The following is a 15,813-nucleotide window of genomic DNA, read 5'->3' on the forward strand; positions in this document are numbered from 1 at the left end:
TTGCCCACTAAAAATGTTCATGCATTGAGGTTTCTATCAAGGCTGTGCTGTTTGATCAATCCTTGCCTAATGAAGCCCAACAATAAGGTAAAATTATAGGTGCTGTTTTTTGTCTGTCGCCACCATATTTGCAGTAATTTTTTTTTCTGGTATTGACACTAACCGCTTGTTCTCTGCTGATCCGCATGGTTCTCTGCTATGTAGGTGTCGCTGCCCTTCTTCGCATGTCAGTCCCATGTTGTTTTCCAAAGCGCTTACCTTTTGTACTAGAAGTTTAATTATTTTCAACGAAATGTATTCAATTCATGCATACCATTTTCGTGGCATACGAAGACTGTGAAATGAGGCGGGAAAGATATCAAATTTGTTTTAAATCACCTCGTGATTTGTAATATGATTCGCATTAGAAACAACATGGGACTGACATGCGAATAGAGGCAGTGTGGGTCAAAGCTTCAAATGAATCATTCTACTTTTTGGTGTAATATTTCAACTGCTACAATGTTTGCTTCCCAACCTAATGTTGTTTCCTCTACCAAACACGAATCGAACCCGTCACTCTAAGCATGGTCTTGCTGAATACTCACACGTTTACTACTTCGGTTACATGGGCCCGGTTACATTGGATTGCAAAATGGAAGTAGTCGTGAGTTATAGTGGAAATCGAACCTTGCAACACTGTAAAAGCTCGATTCAACAACTATAAGAGTTTTGCGGTCATGTCCATTTGGGATTTGGAACAGCGTTAACATTGGTTGATTGATTCATCGAGCCTGAACGACAGAGATCCGAACTGGCATTGCACTACACAACAGTGCCCAAAGATGTAATATCATTTATCAAAAAAATATATGTAGATGTCCTGCACAGCAGGGAGACTGACCTCCACAACAAGATTTGCCTTCACCTCGTCAGTTCACACAGAAGCCACACACGCACAGCTTATCGCGGAAACCTTGTGGGCTTGGTAGGTACCACCTATCATGAATGCGCCGAACAGAAAACCTCGCACGTTGGGCATCCTATACTAATTTCCATACTAAATCGAAAATTTACACAGCGACCTTTTGCCATCTATCAGATTGATAATGATCCTTCACAGGTTGGAGCCGAGTGCCACCGATTGGGCGGCCGGTGGTCGGCTGCGATGCGATAGTATAGTTGCACTTTGCTGAAAAGGTTCGTTGGTGATTCACCCCACCACCACCTTGCCTCATTATCATGCTCCTAATTGATCAAACACCTACCAGACGGCTTTTGGGTCAAGACACGCGCGCTATCAGGATTTCTGTTCAAAATTCATAATAAATCTCGTGTATTCAGTTGCCATGCGTGGACACCTCACGCGATGCTACGTGCCCGATGGTGGAATATATGGAGATTGGGCTGATTAATATGGATTTTTTGGATGGTGGTGCATCTCCTCAATATGGGCGGGTTATTTTATGTCATATATCATATGCATTTCGCCAAACCACTATTAAAAGGTCAGCTGTGGATGTAAGCTTTTGGAAAGGTAACAACATGCATATTTATAACAGAAAAAACTTGGTTGTGCGAAGTGCTAAAAATAAAAACTCATAATATATAAGAACTAGCTTCTGCGTTTCATAAATAACTTCAAATAAGGACTACAATTATATAATGTATTTCCATCAAAAGCAAAGGACATCAATTTTAAAAAAATCAAACCACCTAGCGGCGACGGTGTCTTTCTCGTGCCTTCGAAATACTATTTCAACAAAACTCGCGACGTGTTGAAACATGTTACTCTTCCATCCTTTTTATAAAAATCCATTCCATTTCACAATAAATTATTTCGTTTTGATGGCTTCTGTTTTGTATGACATGAATTTTAAAACACCATTCGTGACATGTAATGATAAAATTTTCTTCAATTCCGTGGCCCGAGATACGGTTCTCTTTAATTTCATCGATAGGTACAATAAAACATTAAGCCAATGCTGATGTTGTAAATTCTTGGCGGAAAAAATGAGAAGTTTACTGCATGAATTAAACGGCTACGCAGTTTTCAATACGGAAAACGAGGTTTATTGTTTGTTCGACGTTTCGACACTGGGATTTTGTGTCATCTTCAGGGGTACTAAAATTAAATACATGCACTAGTTCGACGGATGGATACAAAGTTTGGTCTAGATTACTTACACTGCGATGCGATGGTATTTTTTGTAGAGCGTAAGCACACGTTCGCGATCAATTTCCATCACTGGGTTTCAGAACCTAAAACTCCATAAAACAGTAACAATTTTGAGTTTTGGATCGCTATCTTGGGGGGGACAGCGAAAGGCAAAATCACGTAGCTCACAACAAAAACACGTTCAAAATGGTTAGTGCTGAAAATTGATGCATTACACAATTTCTTACTGATTTACACTGACCCCACTCGTATGAAGCATCTAAAGGTTTTTGCATAATAAAAATAATAATACAGAAGAAAATAAACCAAATATTTCAATGTAGTCAAAACCAAACAGTAGGAGTATGTCTATACTACTAATTCGTGAACACTTTGCTCGTTGAATTTAATGAAAAATGTTAAAATTTTGACTTTCTAGAACAATGCCGGAAACCACAGTTTATGAACCAGCAGAATACTTGCCCACACATATGAGTCAGTTTACACACTATTTATGAATCGTCGATTTTTTGGCAAATCTCGTAAAGCTCATGACACCATACGCCTCAATGGCTGTAGAAACATCATCCTAGAACACATTAGAGACATCTGCCAAAAATCTGAATCAATTTCAGGCAGGTGTGTCTACTTTTAAAATGAATGAAACTTCAACATGGTATTCTCACATTCAATTGGCATGGGCCTGAATACTTTACATGCTCTAAAAGGTATCGCAAAGCTGGTATCGAAGTGGTTTAAAGGCAATTTATAGTCAATTATTGAATAAAGGGATCCAGAAATGTTATACATCGTTGCTTGCTATTATCTTATGGTGTTATGTAGCGTTACTCCTCCTCTTCTTGGCGTAACGTCCTCACTGGGACAAAGCCTGCTTCTCAGCTAAGTGTTCTATGAACACTTCCACAGTTTTTAACTGAGAGCTTCCTCTGCCAATGACCATTTTGCATGTGTATATCGTGTGGCAGGCACGAAGATACTCTATGCCCAAGGAAGTCAAGGAAATTTCCTTTACGAAAAGGTCCTGGATCGATCGGGAATCGAACCCGTCACCCTCAGCATGGTCATGCTGAATACCCGTGCGTTTACCGCTTCGGCTATGTGGGCCAATTGCCCTTGTAACGTTACATAAGGTTCAAATTAATAAGACGGTGATTTCATCAAATATCTTATTTAGACCCAAGTTGAGGCCACCAACCAAGAATGCATTCACTCACCTGGCTATCATTTAATTCAAGCGTCTGTAACTCAGTTCAAAAGCTTGTTACTATAATGTGATGTTCGGTAAACTTGTGAGGTAGTGTTTTTCCTACAATTATCACCAAGGATGCCAAATTATAACTTTTATATTCACGACGTGAAAGTGTTGGTACCACCTACTATCGATTCGAATCGGACCAGCAGAATCGTTTCACCGATTTAATTGAATGCTTTGAATCGATGTTTTCACATCGATTCGATATTATAAAATGTTGCAAAACCATAAAATGATCCGTTTGCAGCATGGAATACAAGTTCATGGGATGATTTATTTGTCTATATGTATCCCATGTAACACAGAAAACATCTTTGAAAATGAAATTTGAAAAAGATGTTTTAATGCAGTATTTTAATTGTATCTGTACACATCTTATGTTGAAATCAGGTTTATACTATGTTTGTCATTAACAAGCTACGTAAAAATCTCATCAACCTCACCACACGTTACAGCAACGTAAATAACACGTTGATTAAACTTGATTTGTGTATCGTTGTCTTCTTTCAATTCAAGATGATATGTAAAACATCATCAGCACATAGTTATAACCTTTAGGCTCAAATATGTTACGAATACGTTATTTTTACGTATTCTATACGTTAATGTATAAGTTTATCAGATCTCTGTCTCCCCTCACTCACTTAAATTTATGATACACTAGCTGTCCCGTCCCGGCAAACGTCGTACTGCCTGCCTACTGTGTTTTTTTTTGACATGCAGATCCATAGGGACGTCCCAAGCAAGTCATCTGTATAGGAGCCCCCGGTTCCAGAGACCGGAGAGGTCTCACATCAGGCTCAGAACCTTCCCCGGTCCCGAACCCCCCTGCATACAAAATTTGAAGCCGACCGGTTCAGTAGTTTCCGAATCCATAGCGGTCAGACAGACAGACAGACAGAAATTCATTTATATATAATAGATCTTATGCACATAAAACTACACCGAAATTTAACTATGATAGCACCATGATAGTTTATGCTGTGCGGACACTTTGAGTACTTACGTGACGACTAAAACTCACTTAGAAACGTAAATTTTGATACCGCAAAATTAGACAAGAATTTATTTTGATTGATCCCACGATCTGCACTCTAACTTTGTTATTGTTGCACTGATGTTCAAAACAGGTATCAAAAACCAAAAATCACATCGTTGTATGCTATGTGAAAATGGATGTTGCTAGTACGTTGCCAAGATGTTTTTTCAATGTATTTCAATCGATTCAAGTAGTACTCGATAAACATGTTACTGAGATGTACAAAAAATGTATTTTGAATGTGTTTCCAATATTTTGAATACTTTCCTATCAGGCCAGACAAATTACAGTGCCTGCTGAAAGATTTGACACTAACGCTTTTATAGATGCATAGCAGTTTGTTTATCCACAAGTTTTTCTCCGAATAATTATTTATCTGGGAAATTTATAACATTCACTGTAATAATACAGTTGCCTTAATGATAACGAATACAAATTCTACAGTGTAAAAGCTCATAATTAATACGTTATGATTAAAAATAGCATTCCAAAACTTTCTGACGGTACTGTGTCAAGAATCCACCATGTTGCATATCTGAAAATGTACTCGAAAATCTCACAAAAACCATAGAGATGACATAATCCTCCCTTCTTGTTTTCGATCCGATGGGAGGCGAAACAATTCATGAAGAGTGAATGTGTTTATTTCACCATAAATTTTGAATGGCATATGTATTGTGCGTTTAGCACTAAATTGATTTCCGAAAAAACTTCACTGACTTCCGCTGCCTTTCCTATGCGTTAAACATTACGTCGGAAGTAGTGCGCTGTATAGCAAACCAGATTTACTGTACAGCGCACTACTTCCGACGTTATGTTTAACGCATAGGAAAGGCAGCGGAAGTCAATGAAGTTTTTTCGGAAATCAATTTAGTGCTAAACGCACAATATTTAAGTCATAGTGACCAAACATCGTGATGATGAATTACAAATGAAATGTAAGGCTTGACAATTATTTTGAGCCATTACCAAATAGCACATGTCACATTATTTCCACAGTGTGCGATTGATAAAGAATAATTTTCCTGCTAGCAAAAAGTAAGTTCTTACGATGTTGCTGAGAACATATGCGATACTTAATTTTATGTTATAAGAATGTATTGAAAAACATCTTTGGTAACATCGTAGATGTTTTATAAGCCGCCATTTTTTGCGCTTTTTCGGTGATATAAGTGTACGAAAATAAGTTTTCCATATTCAGAACAAAACATGGACGTTTGTATGAATCGTGTATTATATACAGTATTGTAACAAGTTGTGTTACTTGGGATAATATCAAAAATTGAAAATGTACATCGTACTGTCTCTGGAGGAATTCCTGGATGAATCCGTGGAGGAATTTCTAAATAAATACCTGGAGAAATTCCTGAAGGAAACTCTGAAGGAATCCCTGCTGGAGGAATTCCAGAAAAAAATCCTGGAGGACTCGCTGGAGAAATTATTGGATGAATGCCTGGAGAATATTCTGGAATAAATCTGGAATTCCTGCACGAACTTCTGAGGGATTCCCTAGAAGAAACATCTTGAGGAATGTCTGGAGGAATCCTTAGAGAAATTTCTGGAGAAATTCTTGGAAAAACTTCTGGAGAAATTTTTGGAAGAACTCCTGGAGGAGTTTTTGGAGAGTTCCTGAAGAAACCCCAGGAAGAAGCTTAAAAGCAAAACCAAGAGAAATTCCTAAGGAATCTCAAAACAGTTCCTAGAGGAAGTTATAGATTAATTCCTGGAGGAGTTTCTAGAATAATTCAAGGAGGAATTTCTGAAGGAATTCCAAGAAGAGTTCTCGGAGGCATTTTCAAAATAATCCTGGAAGTTGTTCCCGAAAGAATCACAAAAGAATAGGACGGATCGGTGAAGTACTAGATTTGTAGTAATGAGCTGAATTTTTGTATGGTGAGAAGGTCAATTCTCCGTTTATGCAATGAAATGGTGCAAAAAGCGTGGGTATTATGATTCCTTGCCTAATATGATCCTGTTTGAGCAAAACTTTGGGCAACAGTGTTGTTGTTTTCTCCATTTCTTGCAACATAAACAACATAGTTATCCAAAGTTTTGCTTAAACAGGATCAAATTAGGCAAGGAGTCATAATACCCACGCTTTTTGAACTATGTCATTGCAGAAACGGAGAATTGACCTTCTCACCATACAAAAATTCAGCTCATTACTACACATCTAGTACTACACCGAACGTGCCCCATTCCCAGGTGAATCCCTGGAGGATCTTGGAGAAATTTGTGAAGAAACCCTATGATGAATCCCGGATGCAACCCCATGAGGAATTCCTAAGGGAATCTAACGAGAGCTTTCTTAGCGAATTTCTGGAAGAATTTCTGGAGGAATCCCTATATAAAAAATTGAAAATTCGTGGATTAATTTTTGAATAATCTCTAGTAAAATTGTGAAGAAAAATGAATATTTAATATTTTTGAATCGAAATAAAAATCGAATGTAAAAAATCGATTCGGTCGATTTTGTGAGGCTTAAACATCGATTCAAAAAATCGATTAATCGAAACAAAAACATCGATGTTGCGAACATCGATTTAAAATTGCCCAACGCTAAACTACTGCCATCAAAAATGATTACAATGTGATGTATCACAAGATAAATAAGTGTAGAATTAACTTAAGTTAAAATACACAGAAATATAAACATAAAAATATGTATGACAAGATGTGGTTTTGTTCAGTTTGATACATGACCAGTTCCTATAGCCACAGTTGTGAAGGCGTGGGTTGTCAGCACGACCATCAGTAGGTCGACTCCAGATACACGCTCATAACTGTGGAAGTGCTTATAAAACACCAAGCTGGGAAGCAGGCTTAATTCCAGTAGGACGTTACTCCAAAAAGAAGTAATTAACCACTTCCTTCGATGCTGGTCCGGACAAGGGTCCGAATCATCGAACTGACCATACTTACCTTACCTTACCGGTCAGACTAAGGCCTGGGTGGCCTCTGCAGTACATAGAGGCTTGCAGCGAAAACCTAACCTAAAAGATATCCCATACGATTTGTAAACATTGCCCTCAATTTTTTTCTGAGGGCAAGGATGACTTTATGGACCGACGCCAAAGGAAAGAAAGAGAAGGAGACAGTGATGACGTCAGCGTGCAAGCGCTCATAGTAGCCATCCCCATTCCACTCGGTCCATGGCTGTGTGTCTCCAGTTCCGTACTCTGCGTAGGGTCCACAGATCGTCCTGGTCGACCCATCTAGCTCGCTGCGCACCACGTCAAGCGCTGTTTGTTTAGTTACTTATTTTTGTATTTTTTGTTAGAAATAAGCACGCAAGAAAACGAAAAGAACGGAGTTAATGATCTTGTCAGGTAAAAATGGTAAAATCTTTAAGGTGTCCATACTGCCCCACCTTCTGCTATAACAGTTTGAAATTGCTTTCAGATAATTTTGAATTTTACTAGAATCGTTCCAACTTCATGTCGAAGAAAAGCGCAGTAGGCGTAGCCGCGTGCAGACGTGTTTTGTTTTGCTCGCCACGTTTCTTTCGCGTTCGCCAATTTTTTTGTGAATCTGCTGACGGTTTGACCGGTGCTACGCCATCCGGATAGCTACCGCGGGTGAAAAAGTGCTTGTTCTGTGAAAATGTTAATAGAAGGAAATGTATTGATTGTTTTCGCAAAATTTAATGATTTCTATACGAATCGTGCAATAACGTGAGGGTTCAAGGATTGTGTGTGTTTTAACCCTTTATAAGGCCGAGAAAACTAGAAGAGTTGTCAAAGCGTACTATTATGGAAATGATTATATACATGATTACATGTACAAAACAATTTTTGTTTGAAAGAAAATCTCAAAAATCTAGGTGGCAATATAGTTGCCACTGCCCGTTTAGGCCAAAAACGCTGGTGGCAATATAGTTGCCACTGCCCGTTAACCCCAAAAACGAGCTTTTGAGGTGGCAATATAGTTGCCACTGCCCGTTCAGGCCACCAGCGCTGGTGGCAATATTCTTGCCACTGCCCGTTTAGGGTACTTTTCTGCTTTTGACTTCGACAAAAAGCCGGAAAAGAGATTTTAGAGTGGATTGGGGCTTAACCCATAATATAAACTGTGTAGTTCAGCTCATGTCAACCCAGAATTTGATTATTTCTTAAAATATTTACCAAATCTATAATTTTACAATAAGTTTGAGCTAATTTTCTTCAAGGGGTCAAAATTAGTCATTTTTGAGACTACAAATGGCTCGTAAATTGTTGTTAAAGCTTTGTTTAGTACCAAAAAAATACCAGGCGTTGTTAGTAGTCCCAATTTTGCGTAAACCAAAAAAAAAGTTCGAAATAAATTGTTATAAAACAGAAAAAAATACAAACAGTAGGTGGCAATATAGTTGCCACTGCCTTATAAAGGGTTAATGCCGCTGCTAAAGTATTTTCGGTTAGCAAACGGTGCTGAAATTTGTTTCGGGAGTGTAGGAATGTGCCGTATATTTCGCGTTTTCACGTAGAACGTAAAACGGTCAATGGCGCTACGCCTTCCGGTACTTCTCCATTGTAAAGTTTTTTTTTTCTAAGGCGCTATGGCTGCTGTTTTTTTCGTGTTTTTTTACGTAGGTGGTTGTTAAACTACCGCCATGCCATCAGTGATTCGCAAGTGATTACAGAATCATCCCGTGTGATTTAACATTCATAATTGCTGGGATCTAAAGTGACGTGTGTTCAAATGATGACTGACTGCATGCCACGCTGCATGCGCAACGGAGGAGGCGAGACGAGGAGAAAGCCTGACTGCGCAATGAAGGCGTTTCCATGGTGATGGCAGCGCTACCTTGGATGGATTCCGGTGAGAATGTTCTAATTACTATGACTACAACAAAATGAACTAAATACGCGCCAGTTTCGAAGATTTTCTTTGAATCAGGAAGTGTGTTTGCATTATTATTATCCAAATGATAACGGTAATGTACACATGCGGGGCTTATTGTAAGTGAAAGTGACTTCTGAATGGACGTGTCTCTCCAGCCATTCTGAAATGGGTCTCTGAATCTGCAATAGAGCTATCACCTTCTAACTCCCGGACTAAAGCTTTTTGCAGTAACATCAAAATGATATTGCAGAAAACTTTCTTCCATAATATCACTGCCGGACAGTGGGTGTTAGTTGGATCACACACACACACACACACACAATCGTTCCAACTTCATGTCGAACAGCCTTGCTCAAATTTGGAGCACTTACATAACATACAACTTGTTGATCAATAAACAGCTGAGTTAAAGCTTGGGATTTTTTTATGCACATTACGCAAAGTTTCCATTACTTAAATATCCCGTAACGTGGATAGATCACCGTGGAATGGTGCGTTACGGCGTCACGGTGCTTCATTTACCGTTATTATCAAAAAAAATATACCATCAAAACCTGAAACGCCATTCTCTTTCTTCATCATTCCTACACCTCTGGACAAATTTAAAAAAAAAATCGTTAGACGAAATTTTGAGTTACGCCCTTTTAAAGGGCCTAACCCTTAAAAAATCAGGGTTTCTATAGAAAAACATCATATTTCATAACAGAAGCATGTTTCTGCCATCAAAATTTGAAACGCCATTCTCTTTCTTTATCATTTCTACACCTCTGGACAAATTTTGAAAATAATCGTTAGACGAACTTTTGAGTTACGCGCTTTGAAAGGGCCTAACCCCTAAAAAATGAGGGTTTCTATAGAAAAACATCATATTTCATAACAGAAGCATGCTTCTGCCAACAAAATTTGAAACGCCATTCTCTTTCTTTATCGTTTCTACACCTCTGGATAAATTTTTTTAAATAATCGTTGGACGAAATTCTGTGTTACGCCCTTTTGAAGGGCCAAACCCCTAAAAAATCAGGGTTTCTATAGAAAATCATCATATTTCATAACAAAAGTATGCCTTGTAGTCCCAAATAATAAAACGTATTATTAATAATGCGACAATTTGATACTATGCGCTAATATTGGCTATTTGTATTGATGTTTGTATACAAATTGGCCATTACGCTAATATAAGGGAAGTATTTTCAAACATGTAGGAAGCAATCATGTTTGTATCAATTGCCATTCATAGCGTGGGACGTAAGTTTTTTGTATTGCTTTTTTAAAGACAAAACAAGCGATGCCATGTGCCTATCTCATTCGTTAGATTTATTGGTGAATGCTATTTTCGTGATTGAATGAAACTAAGTTTTATAATAATTCTACTATAAGTACTTATGACCTTCAAATGGGCGTAACTGGAGAATTTGACCAACATTATTTTTGAAATTCAGTTAATGGGTGTGCATTAACTATATAAATGAAAAAGTAAATGAACTGTCGTTTATGTTTTTCATTGTATATTGTTCTGGCTATAATAATAAATGAAGCCAACAACGTCCGTATCCTACAGGTTAAAGAATACTTCCCTTATACTGGCGTTATGGCTAATTTTTATACACAATGCATTCAATATTAGTGCATAGTATCAAATTGTGGCATTATTAATGATACTGATCATTATTTTGGACTTTGGAGCATACTTCTGTTATGAAATATGATGGTATTCTATAAAAACCCCTATTTTTTTTTAGGGGTAAGGCCCTTTAAAAGAGCGTAACTCAAAATTTCGTCCAACGATTATTTTAAAAATTTATCCAGAGGTGTTGGAATGATAAAGAAAGAGAATGGCGTTTCAAATTTTGTTGGCAGAAGCATGCTTCTGTTATGAAATATGATGTTTTTCTATAGAAACCCTCATTTTTTAGGAGTTAGGCCCTTTAAAAGGGCGTAACTCAAAAAATCGCCTAACGATTATTTTCAAAATTTGTCCAGAGGTGTAGAAATGATAAAGAAAGAGAATGGCGTTTCAAATTTTGATGGTAGAAACATGCTTCTGTTATGAAATATGATGTTTTTCTATAGAAAACCTGATTTTTTAGGGGTTAGGCCCTTTAAAAGGGCGTAACTCAAAATTTCGTCTAACGATTATTTTAAAAAATTTGTCCAGAGGTGTAGGAATGATGAAGAAAGAGAATGGCGTTTCAGGTTTTGATGGTATATTTTTTTTGATAATAACGGTAAATGAAGCACCGTGGGCGTAAGATCTACCACATCAAGTTTCAATTGTGCTATTTTCCTGCCTAAAGTGGAAGCATGGATTGAAACTTGATGTGTTTTTGTGATGTTTCGACTTCAACTGCGAACGATTTCTGTTTTTATTTGTTTATTTATTTTTTTCAATTCAATCTTGTGTTTGTCAAACATTGATTGGCTGCCTCCATCCTTCGGCCCCTTCAATATCTTTAGTATTGATATCCAGATGTGTATGTTATTTATATTTTTGTTCTGTACACTAATATACTTTCTTTCAGGAATATCAAGGTAATTTCATTTGACAGATCTGTAAACCATCCATCAATAATGTCAACTTCGCTCTAGATTGTCGAATAGAGTTCCTCATAACAATCCCACTCTACTAACACAAATTCCTTTTCTTTAACGTCTATGGAGATAGTTTGGGTACTCTGTATCTTCAAGTAGACGTTAAACTAACATTCCTACCCTTTCCTAGCGATGGTAAGGACGTGGCCAGGTATACAATGTGATGCTTGTTTCGACCAACTCTTACACGTAGGAAAAGGCGTTAATCCCAAACATTATTTTAGCGACACTACGTGCTAGATTTTTCAAAACTAGCTGAGCATTGTATAGCCACCCACGATGTGTGCAATCGCCTATGCTATGCTATTATGCAGAGTTTCCATTACTTCAGAAGTGAAAATTTTGCCTGTCCCGATCATTTTGTTACAGTACCTGATATAAGGGGCCTTGATGTAAAGCGGTGTAAGTGACGATTTTGTCGATTTTGAGCTAAGCATATAATCAAATTCTTCAGATTCCAAGCTTTTAGGAACTTTTTAAAGATTATTTTTACGATGATAAGAAAAATAACAATAAATCGGAGAAAATTGGGTCTATTTTGAAACTCCTTACATATTGTATGGGATGAAAAATTGGTGAAAACCTTTGAACCTCACCTGTCACTTTGTCATTTACATCCCTTTGCCTACACGAAAACGCCGCTCAGCACTAAAGGATTGTGCGATATTTGCCAGAATGCCATTGGCCAGAAAGACATTTGCCAGAAAATACCATTTCCCAGGAAACCGTTTGCCAGAAAGAACCATTTCCCAGAAAGTACCATTTGCCAGAAATTTTCCAAAGTTCTCAATCCAGAAGTGTTCCCAATTTAATAATAATTTAAAACATTCTTAATGAAAATAAGTCGTGTTTTTTATTTGTTTGGGATCGATTCGTGTAAAAATGTAAAATTTTATTTTTGTTCAGATTTATATGCGAAAGTTAAATAAATTATTGGAACTGATGTAGGAGCAAACAAAAAATGGTTTTAGAGTAACTTTTAAAGAAAAACCTATAGTTTGAAGAAGGGCAAATCACTCTCAAACAAAAAAAAATGTGAGCTCAAACCTTTCAAACTTTACAAAACAATACATCTTTTATGTTATTAAATTATTTTATTGCACACAACAGCTTATTTTTTTAATTAGAACATTTCCACAAATTTGTCTTGTGGACAAGTTGATCATGATGTGGATCCAATTGATCGAATGTTATTTTGATGGAATTTGATCAATACTCATCAAAGATTTTCCTTTCTTCAACACATAGGATGTTCTTCCCAGCTTTTACTGATGTGGAATTTTTGGCTTTACTTATATTTTTCAAAGATTCCCTGCTTTCAATTGAAAGTAATTTTTAAGCTTATTTTTGACAATAAATAACAATAACATGATCTCTTTAAATAATAATTTTTGTGCCAAACAGCAAAATTACCCGGAATTGTTGATCACACACTTAAGTCAATCGAATACCATAAACAAAAACCTTTTTGGAAGCAACGAGTAAAATACACAGAAATAATAACTCAAGTGACGGTTTCACCTATACCATTAGCCTGACTGTCACTGCCCAAAAGCCATTATCATTAGGCCGGATATCCCTTGATCAAATGCTATAAAAAGCTTGTTCTTGAGGAAATTAATTCTATTAATTCCAGCAGAGTTTTTTCCTTCTTTTAATCATCTGCTGTTCTTTCTGGGTGAACTTCTTAGTTTATTTGCGTCATTTCTAACCAATATATTCCCTTATCACGATAATTGTAATATGTGAGCTTAACATATTTAGGCTTTGGTATTATGGCTAATGGCGCTCCGGCTACTGTTGTAGAATCTTAGGGGCTGTCCATAAACCACGTGGTCATTTTTTGGGACTTCTCAACCCCCATCCCCCCCCCCCCCCTTGGTCATTAGCCCATACATTTTTTTTTTCGTCCATACAAAATGTTCATTGGCCGAACCCCCCCCCCCCCCCCCCCCTCATGACCACGTGGTTTATCGACAGCCCCTTAATATCAATGGTGTTAGGGCATTCGACTGAAGGCCGTTGGGTCGAATGTCATTTGGTCAAAAAGTTATTTTGCCGAATGGCCATATTTTTTTTCGTTTTCTGCTTCTATGCTGTTAAAATAATTGTTGAAGTTGGAGCTACTATATTTTAACCATGAATCTTTCCTTCTTTTAAATATAGGAACAAAAAACGGGTCTAAGATCTGTTTTTTTTTTCAATAATTAAACTATTAGTTCCGCAATACCAATATTTCTTTATGGTTCTAACATAATCAACAATTTATGCCAAAAACTAGTCTTACAATGAAACTAGAAAGAACAGCCTGTGTTTAGAAGAAGGCAAAATTCACTATTTGAACTAGCCAAGAAACCACGGTGCTGAATCCTTATTGCCTGCAGATATACGGTGTATTTAGAACAATTATTACTTTACATGAACATTTAAGGCTGATTTAAAGTGGAAATGGCAATTATGCGACTGAACTAAGATTATACCAGTATAATCTTAATTTGATTTTATAATTGACCATTTCCACTTTAAATCAATCGTAAAGTTGCATGTAAAGTAATGATTGCTCTAAATACATCATATATCTGTACGCAAAAAGGCTTCAGCACCATGGTTACTTGAGGAGAGATTAGTTTAGTTGTATAAAAATAGTTTTTTTTTTTGCATCGGAACCGTTGATGTTCAACTAGTGAATTTTGCCTTCTTTTAAACATAGGCTGTTCTTAGTTAGTAAGGCTAGATTTTGACATTAATTGTTGATTGTGGTAAAACAATACGGAAATAGGGGAAATGACCTATTCTCGGCCGTTTTGTTCTCTTCGTCTTTGGGTTTTTTTTGGAACCTATTGAACTCAGAGTTGGTCTCAAATCCTTCCCAACTAAGCTGAATTATATGGCAAAGTTTCAGTCAATTTGGCTGACAAAAACCCCCCATGACGAAGAGAACAAACCTGCCGATAATACCCATTGTCACCCTATTAAAAAAAAAACCCGATTTAATCCACCTATGGTGAACAGAACCCTTCTTACACTTATTAAAATTATTGTTGTATTATTTGTATTTAACATATTTGTTTTGTGGAATTGACCAAAAGTTCTAGAAAATATTGTGGATTTGGCATCTAGTGGATTGGTTTCCAAAATAGCACCATGGACCATGGACTAAACTACCAGAAATGCCAGACACTTCCTAGAGTCTTGTATGGAATGTTTAAAAAATAGCTTACATATTCTGGAATTTTGTATCTTTTATTAACTGCTAAAAGATCTTGAATCGATTAACAAATGGGTAAGAAAATCAGCGAGATACACTTTGTCTAAATCAGTTAATTAAATTAGCTCCGAAGTACTTGGTATTCATGGTTATGGTGTAAAAACGACAAAAATGATATATCTACTAAGTTAATCAGTTTTGGCATTAGCTAGTTATTTTGGCTGTCTGGTTCTTCAAAGCTTTCATTTAACATATTGTTAGTTTCCATAAAATTCCTGTGTATTTGTTATTTATAATTTTGTTGAAAACAATAACCTGCTAGTATACACTTTGTATGAGGTCAGCATCATTTATTGAAAAATAATTTCCCATAGACTGGTCTAAAACAAATGCAAGATAACAAGTGAATATAATAAAAAAAGAATTTATTGAAATACTCTTCGTAAGATATCTCAGTAATCAAATGTCGAATCGAAATAAAATTTCAGGGCCTTATACAAGCATATTGTAGCTTTCATTTGGTGCTTAGAGAACCAAAATCGGTTGACAGATGGCTGAGATATTTATTATGGTACCCTTGGTCAAAAATCTCTCAAAAAGTTAACCTGTATTACTCCCAAGTACTCTTCGAAAGATATCTCGGTAACCAAATGTCCAATCCTAATGAAATTGTATAGGGTTATGGTTATACTAGAATGTTGTTGCCAGAATAACCGAAATCGACTGACAGACGGCTAAGATAT

The sequence above is a fragment of the Aedes albopictus genome, chromosome 2 (assembly GCF_035046485.1).
Source record: "Aedes albopictus strain Foshan chromosome 2, AalbF5, whole genome shotgun sequence".
In the NCBI taxonomy this organism is placed as follows: Eukaryota; Metazoa; Arthropoda; class Insecta; order Diptera; family Culicidae; genus Aedes; species Aedes albopictus.